The 20312-nt window shown below is 43.0% G+C and overlaps 1 protein-coding gene across 1 annotated transcript in view; it reads right to left on the reverse strand.

Moving 5' to 3' along the window:
• Positions 1–20312, reverse strand: part of LOC112252585 (G1/S-specific cyclin-D2) — a 203656-nt gene that overhangs the window by 116966 nt on the left and 66378 nt on the right. Inside the window, exon 2 of the mRNA XM_024423928.2 lies at positions 8305–8586. The gene's annotated coding sequence lies outside the window, so the exon portion shown is untranslated. The remainder of the gene's footprint in view (positions 1–8304; positions 8587–20312) is intronic.

Below are 20312 nucleotides of genomic sequence, written 5' to 3' on the forward strand. Positions count from 1 at the left end.
CCATAAAAGCCCAGGCCTACAGAAAGACATGAATTTACGACCAATAGTTTTCATAATGTCAATGAACACACGGAAATACTATATTGGCCATGACGTCAAATTATAAGTTAAAATACCATAACCTCCTAGATATGCTATGCTCTTTTCACTCTTTCAAGACTTGTTACGCTGAGGTGCAGATCAAACGCGGTGGCTGGGGTGGATTATATCAGATTCCACGTTGTTACGAAGGCCTGCATTCATTTTCTGACATTTACAGTCCAGGCCCGGCCCTTGTGGGGGCCCCTCAGTGTCAGGCCGACAAAAAAATTAAAGAAAACCAAGAGCATCTGACTTCTATTGCTGAGTTTGCCGCACGTTCCGCTTAACCTCTGGTATTTTGACGAGGCGCACGGCGCCGTTACCAGAGCCTGTGCTGAAACACACATGATGTCATTGAGGTTCCATCATTACAGAATACAGACGATTCAGCTCTGAATGGGCCGGGTCAGTTCCCACGCTAGTTTGGCAAAGTGCACTTTGGAGCAATAATGCAAAGAAACTCCTGGACAAGATTAAAGATTGGAGAGGCAGAAGAGAGGAAGAAACCAAAGAGAGGGAGAGAGAGGAAGAGAGAGACTTAAAAAAAAACAAAAAAATCTCAATGGCTCTCATGTTACATTCTATATTGAAGCATCTGTCCATGAGGCCCTCTGCTCTCTCAGTCCTCGGAGGAGTCCCAAAGGCAGAAGGCAAACAAAGAGCAAATTAACTACTTCCTGTGGAGACTCTGCCAAAAGAGTGAGTTCTTTGGTGACAGCCTACATTTCCTTATACTTCAACATTTGCTGCCGTAATGAAAGGTGATGGACACGTTGACACACGTTGTGTTTTAAGTTGACTAAAATAGCTAGTGAAGTACTGAGATATCGAAAGCAAATGTTTAACTCTGTTCGCGTTGGTAATCTGACAAATTGTGCATTGTCATCAACGCTGCTGGTTTTTACAGCATGGCATTCCCTCTATGACAGGTTTACAGTGTGTGGGTATTACTGTATATCCAGATACTGTACTGCCATCCAACGTGGACGCGCCATATCACAGAGCTTGTCTGAAAGGAATTCTTCACTTTAGACAAGGGGCACAGGTGATCTCACCAATCCGCTACCATATGCCAGTTCCCACCGACACTCACATGGTGAGGTATAAATATAAAGCTTCCAATCAGATTGTACAAAGTCAGGGGAGATATAAGGGCAGCAATACAATTAAACTATCGAGAGCTTTGACACTGCAAGTGCTGCCCGGCAGAGGCAGGAATGTGCTCTTTGAACTATCTTTGTTTAACAGTGGAGCAGCATGCATGCGCTCAGCACGCCCTGCCTCTGCCTAATAACAGACCCGCAGACCCATTCGCCCCCGGCACGTCAGACTCGGGCCACCGGGTCAGGGAGCTGGCATCTCACCCCTGGCACAAGTTGTTACCCTTGGTGGCGAGACGCTGACACTGGGCTCATGGGGAGCACCAGACAGACAGGGGCCTACCAAACAGCTTGTGACCATAACCAACAGTGGCAGGAACAATGAATGCAATTATTTACCAGAACACAGTCCAAGTCTCAGAGTCCTCCCCAGTCCCATCAAAGTCTGTTTACTTTGAGTCTTTTATGGGGGTGCATGGCGGGGCACTGACCTCTCCAGAGTCGGCAGGCTTTTTCAACTCCTCACTCGTCACGTTTTATCACCGTCACCCATGACAAGTGTCCAGCTGGACTCTTCATTAACCAAAAGTGCACTTTTTTCAAGAACTCAAAATAAATCAAACCGAGTATAAGGCCAATTGCGTGAAAATAAACCCCAGTCAGTGTGAAATGAATAGGGGTTTCTTAAGCACAATGCTGAGGTAATGCGGAAAGATTCGCCACAGTTCAAACAATAATATGTGGTGAATCACTGCTTTCATGGGCTATTAGGAAGGAATTTATTTTTACTGCTGAGGACCCAGGATGAGCCAATGAGAAGCTGATAACGGTGGGGTTTTAGAGTTTGGGTCGAGCTCAGAGTTGAGTGTTTGAGTAGGCTCTCACCACTACCTGTATAGCCAGGGAAAGGCCCACCAGACTCACCTACAGGTGCGTTTCCACTGTGACACTCCTCCCCTGGGGAAAGACACTGCTCAGACCCCTCCTTCCCGTGCACTCCAGCTGAGCAAATAACATGCACAACGTGGAAGTTACTTTGGACCAGTGGATAGAATATAAAATAAACACCACCAAAGGCCTAACATGCTCCTCCACCTCCACTCAATGGATAGGCAAGACAGCACTCATTGCTCCTAATATCCGGAGCCTCAAAGCCCTTGACTGTTCCCCTTTCAGGCAGATGAAGAGAGCATAAAGTGTGGTCAGGAGGCTTGTCATAAACAATAAACAACAGATATCTTGTGCACGACCGTCTGTGTCAAGTGGCACACAAAGCCAAGCCGAGCATCTGAGAGGCGTCTGCTACTTTCTTCCGCCTTTGGTCTCCTCTTTGAATTGCATTTGAAAAAATGTGTGTGTGTGTGTGTGTGTGTGTGTGTGTGTGTGTGTGTGTGTGTGTGTGTGTGTGTGTGTGTGCAGCAGCACAGGGCTCCTCTGTATTGTGTTCTGGAGCTGGCTGGAAGTAAAAGGCAGAATTATGAGTGGTGGGGGGCTGCCAGCACACTGTAGAACTGCAGGGAGCTCTCCCAGATCCCAGCTGCTCAAGCCTGGCTGAGAGCTCCAGGCGAGTGCCAGGCTTCCACGGCCCTCATGGTGTATGGCCAACAAGAGTGGGAGGAGTGGGAGGTAAACTGCAGAAAGAAATCCCCAAATAATGTCTGGGCCTATATAAAGCAAACCTCATGAGTCGTACAAGGCTGAGTCATACAAAAATAAGAAATAAAATATATGCAGGGAAACTTTTATAGGGCAAAATGTTGAAATGTTCATAAAGCAAGTGTTCAAATACCAATTATTTAACTAAGGTGTTTCTTTTCTGATTAACTAGCAAGACTCCCTGCATCTAGTGAAGTGGTCCCTACAGTAGCAGATGTAGGCCAATGGCCTCTGTAGTCTATAGGGGCCAGCAGCACTGAGTAGAATCCAGTTTATCTGAAACTGTTTAATGCATTATTTGTCTAACAATCAAGAAGGAGAGTTTATTTTGCAGATAATTATAGCTTTTGTTGAGTTCGATGGCCTAGATAAGCCAGAGTTCCGAACCATTAACTAGTGTGCTTATTCTGGCAGGGTGTAGCTCAGAGCGTACCCAAAATGCTGGCAGACAGCTAGAGATCCCTGACACGAGGGGGTAAGATTTCATACAGTGCCTTTCAATACCTGGTTAAAGAACACAGTTTGGGGATGCAAACGGATCTACACTCATATTCGTGGCTAGTCGCATTCCATTCATACAGTACTCCTCCTTTCACGCTATGCAACAATGCAACAATTTGATTACATATACAGTATTGCGAATGGTGACATTGCCATCCTACTGTATACCTGTGTACAGTATGTGTGCAGCCTACAGTGAACGAGGATGATACAGTTTTAATCATGTTTGTAATAATAGCCGTACCTGGCTGATGCCTGTGGAATTCCCCCTACTGTCCTGCGTGTTGACCCAGGAATGGGCTGGTGATTATCATGGCCACTTGGCAGAGCGCAGTGCATTTCCAGAGGTCCAGGGAGAATGGCTTGCCTTTGGAGCCAGGTAATCACAACAAGAACAGATCCCGCAGCAGCCAGTGCTTCTTTGTCCACTTCAGAGAGAGAAACTATTTCGGGCCTTGTGCACCGGCAGTAACCAGTGACCCATGGGTCACCCTGCGCTGCACTAATGTGTGCTGTGTTAGTCATTGTTCCCACCCAGGTCCCAGGGACAGGAAAGTAGTCTCATTATGACGAGGGACCAACTCATTTAAATGCACAGGCTGTTTCGCCCCCTGGGCCAAAGAAAACACTGGACATACCATTAATGCATCATGACTATAATATCATCAGAGTACAATGCAGCCCAAAAATGCATCAAGAGCCAGGTGGGTTTTAAATATTTTCACATAATTATATAGTGCGTCCAATGAAAAAGTGTTCCTAGATGACACTTTCTCAAACTCCACTGAAGGTCATGATTTCTGCTACAGGCCGTGTTCTTCTTTAATGGGGCCCAAAGGAGCTGGCCTTGGTACAAATACGTCTGCTTGACTGACTGCCCGCCTGTCCAGCCTGCAGGGCTCTACCTCTCTCAGAGGGCCCCAGGTGATGTCGTGCCTGCTCCTCTCCACCCTTCATATATCCTTAAATTCTTGGCCCTCATATTCACAACTGTACCTTTGGCAAGCAGATCGCCACGCTCACTTCCTGTGTCAGAGTTATGACGTATTCCGCCCCTGTGTTTTCCGTGATTGGATCTTTCCTTTGGACACCTGGACTCTATTTGTAAAGCCAGCATGTGTCCGTGGAGAGCCATTTGGATTGCATTCATTACAACTGATGACACTGTTCCTATCACCCTATTATTAAAACTACTAGCTACACTAGAGACTGGTGCAGTTGGATGTCTAGTGAAGACATCAAAACTATGAAATAACACATAGGGAATCATGTAGTAACCAAAAACAAATCAAAAATATATTTTATATCTGAAATTCTTCAAATAGCAACCCTTTGCCTTGATGACATCTTTGCACACTCTTGGCATTCTCTCAACCAGCTTCACCTGGTATGCTTTTCCAACCGTCTTGAAGGAGTTCCCACATATGCTGAGCACTTGTGGGCTGCTTTTCCTTCACTCTGCGGTGGAATTCATCCCAAACCATCTCAATTTGGTTGAGGTCGGGTGATTGTGGAGGCTAGGTCATCTGATGCAGCACTCCATCACTCTACTTGGTCAAATGGCCCCTATACAGCCTGGAGGTGTGTTTTGGGTCATTGTCCTGTTGAAAAACAAATGATAGTCCCACTAAGCCGAAACCAGATGGGATGGCTTAACGCTGCAGAATGCTGTGGTAGCCATGCTGGTGAAGTGTGCCTTGAATTCAAAATAAATCACAGACAGTGTCACCAGCAAAGCACCCCCACATCATAACATCTTCTCCTCCATAATTTACGGTGGGAACCACACATGCGGAGATCATCCCTTCACCCACACAGTCTCACAAAGACACTGTGGTTGGAACCAAAAATCCCTCATTTGGACTCTGGACCAAAGGACATATTTCCACCGGTCTAATGTCCATTGCTCGTGTTTCTTGGCCCAAGCAAGTCTCTTCTTATTATTGGTGTCCTTTAGTAGTGTTTTTTTGCAGCAATTCATCCATGAAGGCCTGATTCACACAGTCTCCTCTGAACAGTTGATGTTGAAATGTGCCTGCTACATAAACTCTGTGAATAATTTATTTGCGCTGCAATTTCTGAGGCTGGTAACTAATGAACTTATCCTCTGCAGCAGAGGTAACTCTGGGTCTTCTATTCCTGTGGCAGTCCTCATGAGAGCCAGTTTCACCAGGTTTTTGCAACAGCACAAACTTTGACAGCACAATCTGTCAAAGTTCTTGACATTTTCCATATTGACTGATCTTCATGTCTTAAAGTAATGATGAACTGTAGCTTGGTCTTTTACTAAATAGTGCTATCTTCTGTATACCCCCTACCTTGTCACAACACAACTGATAAGCACAAATGCATTAAGAAGGAAAGAAATTCCACAAATTCACTTTTAAGAAGGTACACCTGTTAATTGAAATGCATTCCAGGTAACTACCTCATGAAGCTGGTTGAGAGAATGCCAAGAGTGTGCAAAGCTGTCATCGTCAAGGCAAAGTGTGGCTATTTGAAGAATCTCAAATATAAAATGTATTTTGATTTGTTTAACACTTTTTTGGTTACCACATGATTCCATGTGTGTTATTTCATAGTTTTGATGTCTTCACTATTATTCTACAATGTAGAAAATGGTAAAAAAGAAAGAAAGCAAGAAACACCTTTGAATGAGTAGGTGTTCTGAAATGTTTGACCGGTAGTGTAGCTATACTGAAGAACAGAAGCAGCTCAATATTTCCCTACCAAAACACTGGAGTGTATAATCATAATCATGACTGCATTTCTGGCCCAGAAGGAATGGAGCGATTTCCCTGTACTCTCCACATCAGATAGGGTGAAACTGCCTGTGACTATGAACCATTAACTTCATTGATTTGCAAATTGAACCAGGGAGCCACTTCAGTGCATCTCTAGCTGTTGTAGTGGGATGCGGGTATCCTTGCCTCCAAGGTAGGGTACTGGTGATTTTTGTTGTTGTAATTTTCATCTCAGACCAATCATTGGACCAGAGATAGCTGACCTAGCAGACCTATTATCACTTTCACCTTAATAATCATCTTATCGTTCCAATTCGTCAACAAAGGGGAGGTTGCTAAGATGACAATTACAGGTGAATGAACTCCAGATGATTTCTCGACATGCTGCATGTCGGTTCCCGCAGTCAAAACAGAACGTCCCCCATTTCAGTGGCAGAGCTGAATAGTTCAGTGAAATATGTGTTGAGGCTCTGGTGACAGATCCCACGCCAAGCCACTTTTTCCTCCCTCTCTGCAGTTCCTAGTGATCTGGGTGATAAATGTCCCGACGCACAGGAGCATGGGAAAAACTCATTTCCTTCTTCCTTTGAAAAAACGCCCCTAGAGCCTCATTCAGTAGGCGTTGGGCAGTGGGTACAGACACAGAGACCAGAGGGGAAACAGGAAAGATAACCTTACCATAACGCCCACCCGACATGGCGCCAACCCAGATACTCACCTATTTGACAATAATTCTCTATAACGTTAAAGATATAGACCAGACAGATGCGTTTGAATGTTAAGTTTGAGTGGTCTGACATTTGAGAGATGCTCGTGTCCACATCAAACCACACTGAACACTTGTGTATCACATCAAACCACACTGAACACTCTTGTGTGTCACATCAAACCACACGGAATACTCTTGTGTATCACATCAAACCACACGGAACACTCTTGTGTATCACATCAAATCACACGGAACACTTGTGTATCACATCAAACCACACTGAACACTCTTGTGTATCACATCAAACTACACAGAACACTCTTGTGTATCACATCAAACCACATGGAACACTCTTGTGTATCACATCAAACCACACTGAACACTCTTGTGTATCACATCAAACCACACGGAACACTCTTGTGTATCACATCAAATCACACGGAACACTTGTGTATCACATCAAACCACACTGAACACTCTTGTGTGTCACATCAAACCACACGGAATACTCTTGTGTATCACATCAAACCACACGGAACACTCTTGTGTATCACATCAAATCACACGGAACACTTGTGTATCACATCAAACCACACGGAACACTCTTGTGTATCACATCAAACCACACGGAACACTCTTGTGTATCACATCAAACCACATGGAACACTCTTGTGTATCACATCAAACCACACGGAACACTCTTGTGTATCACATCAAACTACACTGAACACTCTTGTGTATCACATCAAACTACACTGAACACTCTTGTGTATCACATCAAACTACACTGAACACTCTTGTGTATCACATCAAACTACACTGAACACTCTTGTGTATCACATCAAACTACACTGAACACTCTTGTGTATCACATCAAACTACACTGAACACTCTTGTGTATCACATCAAACCACACGGAACACTCTTGTGTATCACATCAAACCACACGGAACACTCTTGTGTATCACATCAAACCACACGGAACACTTGTGTATCACATCAAACCACACGGAACACTTGTGTATCACATCAAACCACACTGAACACTCTTGTGTATCACATCAAACTACACAGAACACTCTTGTGTATCACATCAAACCACATGGAACACTCTTGTGTATCACATCAAACCACACTGAACACTCTTGTGTATCACATCAAACCACACGGAACACTCTTGTGTATCACATCAAACCACACTGAACACTCTTGTGTATCACATCAAACTACACAGAACACTCTTGTGTATCACATCAAACCACATGGAACACTCTTGTGTATCACATCAAACCACACTGAACACTCTTGTGTATCACATCAAACCACACGGAACACTCTTGTGTATCACATCAAACCACACGGAACACTCTTGTGTATCACATCGACCCACACTGAACACATTATAATGAACAACATGATAACGGAGTTTAGAAACACTCATCCGCATACACAACGGACGTTCGTTGACTGCCATAGCGGTGGGTATACTTTAAGTAGCAGTTGTTGTACCTACTCAAAGCTGCTGTTCACAGGTGGGATCCTGTCTTCACTGGGCGATGCAGCACTGTTGAGGACATCATTCAGGTTGGCCAGACCTTTCGTCTGCACCGTCGGTCAAGGGACTAGCGTCACGGTAGGAGTGACCTCACCTGCTGGAAGACAATGGCCTGACCGAGGCCAGAGGGCTGACCATCTCTTCTGATGCTCTCCTCCTCCCTTTGGAGAGATAGGTTGACCTTAGCACCATGGCCTGGTCTGTGTTGCGTATTTGAGCATCTCTCTCATTGAATGATCTCTGCAAGATAAGAACATGAAAAACACATTTAGGGAAATTGAAGAGAACATTGTTTGGATAGAAAAGTGAACAGTTTTTGCCTAGCGTAACAATTTCCCGTTAGAAGAGATGAGAAAAAAGAAGAAAGGCTCTGACGAAAGCCTTGAGGCCGATACGTAAAGCTTAATAAAGAGCAGTGATACTAGCAAGAGCAGTGTACTGGGTTTTTCTTATTCAACTGTTACCAGGCACCTGCGACTGAAATGACTGCAACACTCAACAAAGGGCTGCAGTTAGTTTCAGAGTGGGTGGCAAGGAAGAAGCTAGCCCAAAATGTTTCTAAAACTAAAAGCACTGTATTTGGAAATAAACGCTCACTAAACCCTAAGCTTCAACTATATCTTGTAATAAATAATGTGGACATTGAGCAAGTTGAGATGACTAAACTGCTTGGAGTAACACTAGATTGTAAACTGTCATGGTCAAAACATATTGATGCAATAGTAGCTAAGATGGGGAGAAGTCTGTCTATAATAAAGCGGTGCTCTGCCTTCTTAACAGCACTATCAACACTACCCCTTGACGTTTTTCACATTGTTCTGTTACAGCCTTATTGTAAAATGGATTTACATTCAGGTTTTTTCTCATCAATCTACACACAACACCCCATAATGACAAAGCAAAAACTGGTTTTCGAAATGTATAAAAATTTACTAAAATACAAAAAACTGAACTATCACATTTACATTAGAATTCATACCCTTTACTCAGTACGTTGTTGAAGCACCTTTGGAAGCAATTAAAGCCTTGAGTCTTCTTGGGTATGACGCTACAAGCTTGGCACACATGTATTGGGAGTTTCTCTCATTCTTCTCTGCAGATCCTCTCAAGCTCCGTCAGGTTGGATGGGGAGCGTTTGCTACACAGCTATTTTCAGGTCTCTCCAGAGATGTTCGATCCGGGCTCTGGCTGGGCCACTCAAGGACATTCAGAGTCCAGAAGCCACTCCTGCTTTGTCTTTTCTGTGTGCTTAGGGATGTTGTCCTGTTGGAAAGTGAACCTTCGTCCCAGTCTGAGGTCCTGAGCGCTCCGGAGCAGGTTTTCATCAAGAATCTGTGTACTTTGCTCCATTCATCTTCCCCTCGATCCTGACTAGTCTCCCAGTCCCTGCCATTGACAAACATCCTCACATCATGATACTGCCACCACCATAGGGATGGTGCCAGGTTTCCTCCAGACAAGACGCTTGGCATGCAGGCCATAAAGTTCAATCTTGGTTTCATCAGACCAGAGAATCTGGCTTCCAGAGTGGCTTCCTTCTGGCCACTTGACCATAAAGACCAGATTGGTGGAGTGCTGCAGAGATGGTTGTCCTTCTGGAAGGTTCTCCCATCTCCACAGATGAATTCTGGAGCTCTGTTAGACTGACTATCGGTCTCTTGGTGGCCCTTCTCCCCCGATTGATCAGTTTGGATGAGCAGCCAGCTCTAGGAAGAGTCTTGATGGTTCCAAACTTCCTCAATTTAAGAATGATGGAGGCCACTGTGTTCTTGGGGACCTTCAATGCTGCAGAAATATTTTGGTACCCTTCCCCAGATCTGTACCTCGAGACAATCCTGTCTTGAAGCTCTACGGACAATTCCTTCGACCTCATGGCTTAGTTTTAGCTCTGAAATGCACTGCCAACTCTGAGACCTTATATAGGACAGGTGTGTGCCTTTCCAAATCATGTCCAATCAATTGAATTTACCACAGGTGGACTCCAATAAAGTTGTAGAAACATCTCAAGGATGATCAATGGAAACAGGTCACCTGAGCTCAATTTCGAGTCTCATAGCAAAGAGTCTAAATACTTATGTAAATAAGGTATCTGTTTTTTACATTTTAAATCATTTGCAAAAAATGTTTTTGCATTGTCATTATGGGGAATTGTGTGTAGATTGATGAGGATTTAAAAAAAAATCAATTTTAGAATAAGGCTGTAATGTAACTTAACAAAATGTGGAAAAAGGGAAGGGGTCTGAATACTTTCTGAATGCACTGTATTTCCAATTTTCTTTCTGTGAATGTAGCTTTAACATCATCTGCACTGATCTATACTAACACTGAGTGATCCATTATGCCAGGTACTAGGGCTGGGCGATATGACGATATATATCGTGTGACAATTCAAAACATCTATCGTTTCATATTATGCTCAATCGTTTATTTAGTTTATGGTCGCAAATCACACTCTTTACGGCAAAGAAATTCGGCAATGGGCAACGCTTTGCGTGCCGTGTGGAAGGAAATTTGCAACACAAACAAACATGGAAGAGAGTGAACGTGACACAGAGCACTGAGACATGAAGCTCGTACCTAAAAGAGGGGCAACTTCGGTCGCATGGACGTTGTTTGGGTATGAAAAGTCTGACACGTACCAGAAAACCGTCCTCTGAAAAATATGCCGCAGGCCGGTCCCGACAACAGGCTGGATGTGACCCAAAAAAGTACAGTCGAGTGATCGAAACAAACCCCCCCCAACTCAAACGTTGCAAGAGGCTTTTGCCCGAGGCACATATGGCGAAGAATCACAAAGATGGAAGGAGATAACAGCTGCCATTACAACTTACATCTGCAAAGACATGGCCCCAATTTACACGGTCGAGAAACGGGGGTTTCGTGAGTTGGTGCTAACACTCGACCCAAGGTACCAAATGCAAATTGATATGTGACAAGTATTAATGCCAAAATAACATGCAAAACAGGCAAGCCCCCAAAAATATACGTATACAGTTGATGTCGGAAGTTTACATACACCTTAGCCAAATACATTTAAACTCAGTTTTTCACAATTCCTGACATTTAATCAGAGTAAAAATTCCCTGTCTTAGGTCAGTTAGGATCACCACTTTATTTTAAGAATGTGAAATGTCAGAATAATAGTAGAGAATGATTTATTCCAGCTTTGATTTCTTTCATCACATTCCCAGTGGGTCAGAAGTTTACATACACTCAATTCGAATTTGGTAGCATTGCCTTTAAATTGTTTAACTTGGGTCAAACGTTTCAGGTGGCCTTCCACAAGCTTCCCACAATAAGTTGGGTGAATTTTGTCGCATTCCTCCTGACAGAGCTGGTGTAACCGAGTCAGGTTTGTAGGTCTCCTTGCTCGCACACACTTTTTCAGTTCTGCCCACAAATTTTCTATGGGATTGAGGTCAGGGCTTTGTGATGGCCACTCCAATACATTGACTTTGTTGTCCTTAAGCCATTTTTCCACAAGTTTGGAAGTATGCCTGGGGTCATTGTCCATTTGGAAGACCCATTTGTGACAAAGCTTTAACTTCCTGACTTATGTATTGAGATGATGCTTCAACATATCCACATAATTGTACTTCCTCAAGGATGCCATCTATTTTGTGAAGTGCACCAGTCCGTCCTGCAGCAAAGCACAACCACAACATGATGCTACCACCCCCGTGCTTCACGGTTGGAATGATGTTCTTCGACTTGCAAGTCTCCCCCTTTTTCCTCCAAACATAATGATGGTCATTATGGCCAAACAGTTCAATTTGTGTTTCATCAGACCAGAGGACATTTCTCTAAAATGTACGATCTTTGTCCCCATGTGCAGTTGCAAACCGTAGTCTAGCTTTTTTATGGCGGTTTTGGAGCAGTGGCTTCTTCCTTGTTGAGCGGCCTTTCAGGTTATGTCGATATAGGACTCGTTTTACTGTGGATATAGATACTTTTGTACCTGTTTCCTCCAGCATCTTCACAAGGTCTTTTGCTGTTGTTCTGGGATTGATTTGTACTTTTTTAGGAGACAGAATGCGTCTCCTTCCTGAGCGGTATGATGGCTGCGTGGTCCCATGGTGTTTATACTTGTGTACTATTGTTTGTACAGATGAACGTGGTACCTTCAGGCATCTGGAAATTGCTCCCAAGGATGAACCAGACTTGTGGAGGTCTACAAAAAAATTCTGAGGTCTTGGCTGATTTCTTTTGATTTTCCTATGATGTCAAGCAAAGAGGCACTGAGTTTGAAGGTAGGCCTTGAAATACATTCACAGGTACACCTCCAACTGACTCAAATTATGTCAATTAGCCTCTAATTAGCTTCTAAAGCCATGACATCATTTTCTGGAATTTTCCAAGCTGTTTAAATGCACAGTCAACTGTATGTTAACTTCTGACCCTAAGGAATTGTGATACAGTGAATTATAAGTGAAATAATCGGTCTGTAAACAATTGTTGGTAACATTAATTGTGTCATGCACAAACTAGATGTCCCAACCAACTTGCCAAAACTATAGTTTGTTAACAATACATTTGTGGAATGGTTGAAAAATGAGTTTTAAATGACTCCATCCTAAGTGTAGGCAAACTTTCGACTTCAACTGTATATATTTTAGGCCTATATTTATTTTGTTTGTTTGTTTTCTATTTACCTTTTTAGATTTTCTACATTCATATTTTATGTTTTGTTACATGCTTAATTGAAAATGTGCACAGGTTCTAAATAAAATAAATAATCAAATATGAGTAAGTACCTTTTTATTTGTTGAGTATAAGTCAAAATGTAATAAGAAATAGGCCTTTACATGTGGTCATTTTATATAAACTATTTATTCATTAAATTTACAGAAAATGTGCTGTATTGTGATATGTATCGTTATCGGGATATGAAATGACCTATATCGGGATATGAAATGACCTATATCGGGATATGAGATTTTGGCCATATCGCCCAGACCTACCAGGTACCGTAGAGACAATTGATATTACTCTAAGGCAAACTTGGGCTGTAGAGGAAATTCTCATGATCATGTGATTTCAAGGCTATTAAGAATTAGAATGAGAGCTGGAGTACATTGCCCCTTCCTGTACCGAAGGATACTCCGGGGAGCCTGCATGGCCACAGCAGAATGTGGCCTAAATCATTAGGCCTGGCAAGGCATTACATAGAATAGGCTATACGTAGTCTTTCAAACAGATATTTACAGTATTTTTCATTGTACATTTCACTTTCCTTTAGGAATAGATTGAGGTTGACATTACTTATTTGAATAATTAGAAGACTATACATGCCTAACAAAATACTTTTGATTCTTTCAAAGTCTCTGTAATCAGAACTTACGCCATATCATTGCAACAACAGTAATGGGAACCTCTTCGCACCATCACTGTCTCAAGTTACAAATTGTGAAATACAATGTTAATAACATGTCAATGTTGCTGTGTGTGTGTGTGTGTGTGTGTGTGTGTGTGTGTGTGTGAGTGTGTACTTGGAGGCCCTCTCTTTCTGTGTTTCGGACTCCCACCATGTTGAATGGTCTCTAAGCCAGACCCACCAAGTCCTGCCCACCCTGCTGCAGGCACTAGCACAGCAAAACTGACAATTATTATTTACCTCAGTGCCCTTGCTAGCAAGCTGACAGGATGGGTAGCATTTGTCTGGCTAATTTGCTTACTGAAGAGAAAGATGCATCCTGTATACCTCCAGATGACAGTCTTTCTGCAAAAAAATTATTAAAAACAAATATAAAAACTCATACTAACAATACATTGCGTCTTTGACATCAAGAGATGGTGTTGGTGTTGGCAGTGCACTCTTTCCTGACATTCATGTTTGGTCGAAATGCGAGAAGATGGGAAGAAAGTTGTACCACTTCGGGCAGACTGGGTTATGGGAATCCCTGACACTAAGTCATATGCGGGCCTCACTTAATCCCAAACAATTACGATGGCTACCAACAGTAGAAGAGTGGATTCGCCATGAAGCCGAGGCTAAAAAAGGTTTGTGTGGCCACAGTCAATGTAGGCTCCAAGTCCATTGACCCCACTGGTATTACAGAGTCACGGCAGGCGGTTTCGGTTATGGATGTGAAATGGGTAAGTAGGTACTAAAGTGCCCAAAGAGTTTTGTCATGTTATGTTGCTAGTAGATGATTAAAAAAACGAAGCTAGCCAGCTATATAAGTGCACCGGGCCATGCAAAACGAACTGGCCCACATGGTGTTTGGGGATGGAATAAGCTAGCCCGCTAGCTAGCTCGCAGGCTAGCTACAACAACTCCAACAGAATACTGCACATTTTGCAGGAATCAATGGTCAAATACCAATCGGATTAACGTCATTGTTTATTTCAAGGTATATCGTTATTTTTGCTGAACTGCCTGATCTTTATTGGCTGGCAGAACTTGCAGGATTTCATGATAGCCAATGTTTGTGTTAGGCATTATCTAGATTTACTGCTCCTTGTAGTAGCACTCGGGTTTATGTGTGGCTAGCTATTGCTTCCATAGTCCAACAATAGAGTTTTAGCGCGTTTGGTCATAGACGTTCCATGTCTACTATGACGGTAAAAGTTTATCTTGATTTTGTGTCACAGTACGAGAAATGTGCTGAACTGCTGATAATTGATGTGTTTCAAGGCTGCTAGTTGTTAGCTAGTTGGGGTATGCCGGCAGGGTTGTAAAAGGGGCTATATGCTAGAAGCCTGGACGCTGTATACGTTTGAAAAAGAAAAAAAAGCTGATACAGAATAAAGAAAACAGAGGATATGGTCAGATGATAAGTGGGCTTTATTCAGAGTGTAATGTTTTTACAATATGAGGAATCTGTATGGTGATGAGTCTTTCCCATTTGATTCACTCCTGCTCGCGTAGTGCTTCTCTTCACGTCATGACTTCGGTCAAACTCGGATAAAATATGCATTTCTCTCAAAATACAAATGTACTTAATCGTATTTGGGACTTTTAGTTGGAAGGACAAAACAAATCAGACTATTTAACAGCAACCCAACTATTTAACAGCGACCCAATTCTGCAATCGTCCTTTTAAAATAGGAACTAATGCTTGTTTCATTCAAATGTTTTTATAAAGTAAATTGTATCATCAGGACTGTCGCAAAATGGGGATCAAACGAGTTAACAACAACAACAAAAAACATTTCCAATCAGTACATCTCCAGAGCAGAGAAGTGATGACACTGCCCCCGGTTTGGGGCAAGCCCCTCACTGACTGTCTCTGACTCATCCCAGGATCCTCTCATGATGTGGTCTCCTCATATACCTCCATCCTCAACACGGACTGTTATTCACCCACTGGGTGAAAGGCTGTGTCTGCACCATCCTTTTGAGACTCATCTCAGATTGATGTTGTGGATAGGCCAATGACAGACCCATGGGGGGGGTGCCTGTAAATGGCTTCTGAATGCTACAACATGCAGATAATGAGGGATATCACCCTGTAACACAGATGGTTCTGTCACGTTAACCTCTTGGGGTTGTTTTGGATAACATCCTCATTTGAATGCTCCCTCTTCTGACAATTGAGTGTTTTGCCCTCAACAACTTCATCAGCTGTTGTATAGCAGCAGTTGAGCAGAGACCAACTGAACCGGAATAGCTTGTACTGTACTCAAATACCACTAGTTGTACACAAACGATTAAAACCGGCAAAATGTTCTTTGAAAGACCTGTCAATGAGTCTAGTTAACAGTTTTCCTACTCTTGTGAGAACTGAGTGGCTCTGTCTTGACCTTCATTCATTTAAAGTCCAATAACTCAAGGGAGGATGTTCAAAGTGACAACATCCCACACAGACGAAGGTCAGGCCAGCCGACACAGACCAATGGAACTGTGGCAAAACCAGCTCAGCGGCCATCCATCCACAGGCAAGACAGCATTCTGGGTGAGGACAGAGGGACATGCACGGTGTGGAATGGAGCAACAGCGCTGGGGAAGAGAGGAGCAGCTGGAGAATTGTAGAATGACTCAAAGAAAAGGAGCTCCAGTACACAGTGTAGGACAGAGAGGCACCAACAGACCCTTTAGTATCCATCCAAAAATAATGCGGCCATTCTGACTTTGTGCACAGTTAGGTCAGGTCTGGGCTGGGAAAACTCTGGAAGACCTTCTGTCTCGATGGCATCATGGAACACATTCCAGTGAGTAGTATCCATTGATCCAACAAATGACCCTTAGGGATGGACCAATGTAGCCCACTGCACAAGCTTTGCCAATGCTATGGAATTGTCAATAAAAAAATACCCACAATTCATAAAGAGGCCAGAGGATTTGATAGCCCATGTAATCTCCAGTAAGAATCTCATATCTTAGACATTGAAGCTTATGAAACTGGAGCATTCAAAGTCCAAGCGACCACTTGCCTCGGCTTGGACCAGATCCTAGAACCTTTTGACATTGATGTCAACAAGACAGGCTGCTCATTGAAACAAACTCTTTCCCCTCTATGGCTTGAGTCATGTTCTCACAATAACCAATACATGTGTAGCAAAACAGTGGTCAGCATTTAAGAGGCTCAGACAAATGAAAGGGGATCATTCATGAATATTATCAAAGGGGTTCCATGATGTAAAACATCCAAATGCAATAACAAGTTCGATACTGAAATATTAGGGAGTATTGTTCTCTTCCATTTATGCCCTTGTGAACCTAAATCACAATGAAAACAAGAGAAGCAACAAAATACGCAACTCAGAATACCTGATGACAGGAAAAGCATGTATTAAAAAAATAAATAAAGTGTTTATTGATAGGTTGTAGCCAAGGTTTCCTGTTGTGGGGTGTCTGTCAGTACACAGGCCTTTCTACCCTGACTCGCTGCAGCACCAGCCATGGCTTAGGCCTGTTGGGCACCTCAGCCCCACTGACCATGTCTAACCCCTTCCCATTGCCAGAACACCTGAGGTTATCTGCCTGGCTAGCTACCTCCCATACAGCATATTAAAATCAGCCCTATTCCTCTCCCCAATGGCAGGGTGCTCGGCTGTTGTCACGACAATCCTCAACCACTGCTTCTTCCCCTCGGAGGCAAAGCAGAGTAATCCCATTTACTCTCTTTCATCGCTCTTTCTATCATTTTCTCTCTATCACTCTCTCTTTCTATTGCTCTCGCTCTCTCTTACTATTTCTCTTGTTGTTTTTCATATTGCTCATTTTATTTCAATCTTTCTAATCTCTCTCTCTCTCGCTCTCTCGCTCTCTCCTTGGCCCAAATCACCATTTTGAATATTAATAAGGCCTTTCTGATGAGCATGCTAAATGGGTGTCATGATGATTTGGCTGGATTGTATTTGATAAACTAGGAGTACAAGGGGACAAGGAGGGAAGGTGGCGATGTAGTGTCCACAACTAAATAATCATTGTGGAATCTGAAAAGACCCATACTCCGAAAGCATTATGGTGGACTTACTACGTGCACATGCTAAAAGAAAGGAATGAGGAGGGTAGATAACTAAGTGTGTCATTGTAGAAAAGTATTTATAAACTAAAAAAATGTGTTCTATTATCTATAGAATAGGCCATAATTGATTTTGGCCCAATAGGCCTGGCATATTCCCACGTTCAAGGAGCTTTCCTAAAATTCTTAAAATGAATTCAAAAGGAACTAATAAGTCATTTTCATTTAATTTGTATTTAATTCCAAGTAAGTCACAGCCTATATGTGCAATTTATAGACTAATGATTAAATACAACAAAATGTTGTTTAAAAGATGAGTGCTTTATGTCCCTACCAGCCTATTGTGTCACACTCGCAAATGCTTCACAATGTATTTCTTTGTAAGCTATAGCCTTGAAATAATTGAAATAATATAGCCTAAATAATTAATTTTTAGGCTTCCTGTCTGGCTCCTGACCTATTTAGAGTGTTTATATGCTGTTTAATATGACATGCGGCCTATTTGAAATGATGTGCGCTTCTTACATTCACCTTTTCCATGTTTATTCAAATACTTTTCATTCAAATCCAAATGGTTCGGTTTCAATACTTCAAAACCAAATGGTAGGTCCAGGTACTCACAGAAACAGAGAGTGCTGGTTAAATAGTGGTTTTAATGAATGGAGTGAATTTGGAGCGGCAGTGTTTTTCCCTGGGAGCTTGGAGACGTTTTTGGTCCCCAATTACCAAACTGACATAACCCGAGAACGATTGGGAAATAATGTCATTTGTAACTCAAAATGGGGGCAATGGGGCTGAAGCATCCCTTTCAGTCCTGACAGATTCTTCCGTTTACATGCAGAATCTGTCCATGAGAAATTAGATTCAGGCTAAAAGCTTCCCCTGAAATAGATGTATAGGTCAACCTGTAACTTTAATATTTTATATCGCAAAATTGTGTGATTTGCATAAAAGTATGCCATTTTCAATCTGTCTTCACTTTACAAATAGATTATGTTTCTGTTTGGACGTTCTTTAGAGCACATTTTCCCTTGCAGTTAAAACTGTGGTGGGAAAGGACGCACAGTAAATTGATTTAGTGTCTGTCTCCTCTCCATGGATTCCGTCTTAAACAGTCAAAATGCAATTCCAATCCCAGTCAATAAGACTAAATCATTTGTCAGGAAGCGGCGTTGTTTTCTATAATCACATAATGGGTTACCCAGTACGAAATGTGAAGATAATTTTCCTTTGTTTGTTTTTCTTCTCATATTATTTTGGCACGGTCTACACATGCTGCCTCACTGCATCGCACATGAAACACAGGATAATAGGAAACAGTGACTTCTTTATTTGATAGTCCTCCTTTTCGATTTCTGCAACTTTCCTACAAGCAAGTGAGACAAAGCCTAGTGCATAAGCCAAAGTCATTGTGTATTTGCTTGTAATAATATGCAATGGACAAGATGTCCAGGCCTAAATGTGAACCATTTTTAGCTCTCTTTTAAAAATGTCAAAGAAGACATTTCACCTGCGAGTTCACAAGCTATCCTGAGCACATCAGTACTAAGTCCGGTTGAATTTAACCGAGCTTCTATGTTGGTGTGTTGCAGTAAAAAGCTGCTTGTCAAAGTGTCAATAGAAATGACGGGAGGATAAAATGCCATGCGACAATTAATTGATCATAGCAGGTTTAGCCCCCCAAAAAATTCACACATTCACTGTCTCCGGAGGCGTTTGTGAGCTTGGCTCATTCTAGGCCAAGTGTCCACAGCACATCTGAGCTCTGACAGGCACAACCTCTGTCCCTGCAGTCCAGACACTGTGAGGCCTGCAGGGTTGGCATAGCAGGCATTGTTCCCCGTGTCAGCCCCAGAGCACCAACTCATCTGTCTCTGCTGTCAGCCTTGCCCACAGATAAAGACCACCACCCACACTCTGCTGCTGTCCCAGCTCCTAGCCCCTGCTTACGCCCCACACACGGGAGTCAAAGGAGGGAAACAACGGTCCACCCAGCTCACACAGCCTAGAGACGGGTGAGACTTGTGGAAATCAGGGACCAGCTCTATAATCTGCACTAAATCTGCCCGGCCAGCTTTATCTGTCTTTTGTTATTAGCGTTGGGACCGTTGAATGGCGAGGGGTCACGAGGGTAAGACTTATTTTCCTGCATTTGCTCAAATGGGGGGGGTGAGAGCAGAGTGCGGCCCGGGGCACACCCCCACTCTGATATTTTTGGAAGATCTTTTTTTCTCCAACTTTTCCTTTCTCCTGAACCCAAATAAAGTATGTGATGGATGAGCGAGCAGCGGCAACACCTCCCCCATCAATCGAAGAGAGCAAGAGTTCTGTGCGGAGGGAGGCCGATCCCCTTCACAGGCCTCCAGAGTACCCTGTACACCCCCCCACATCTCAGCAACACATACACACAGCTCCCCCATAGTCCCGCCAACCTCCACCCCCCAGCCCACAGAGAGCTGATTTCAAACATAATGTAAAATGGCCATAACCCAGACAGGAAGGGGAGTGAATTTAAAAAAAGAGTGAAAGCTGGGAAAGAAAAGGGGGTAAAGAAGG

The sequence above is a fragment of the Oncorhynchus tshawytscha genome, linkage group LG06, assembly GCF_018296145.1.
Source record: "Oncorhynchus tshawytscha isolate Ot180627B linkage group LG06, Otsh_v2.0, whole genome shotgun sequence".
Taxonomy (NCBI): domain Eukaryota; kingdom Metazoa; phylum Chordata; class Actinopteri; order Salmoniformes; family Salmonidae; genus Oncorhynchus; species Oncorhynchus tshawytscha.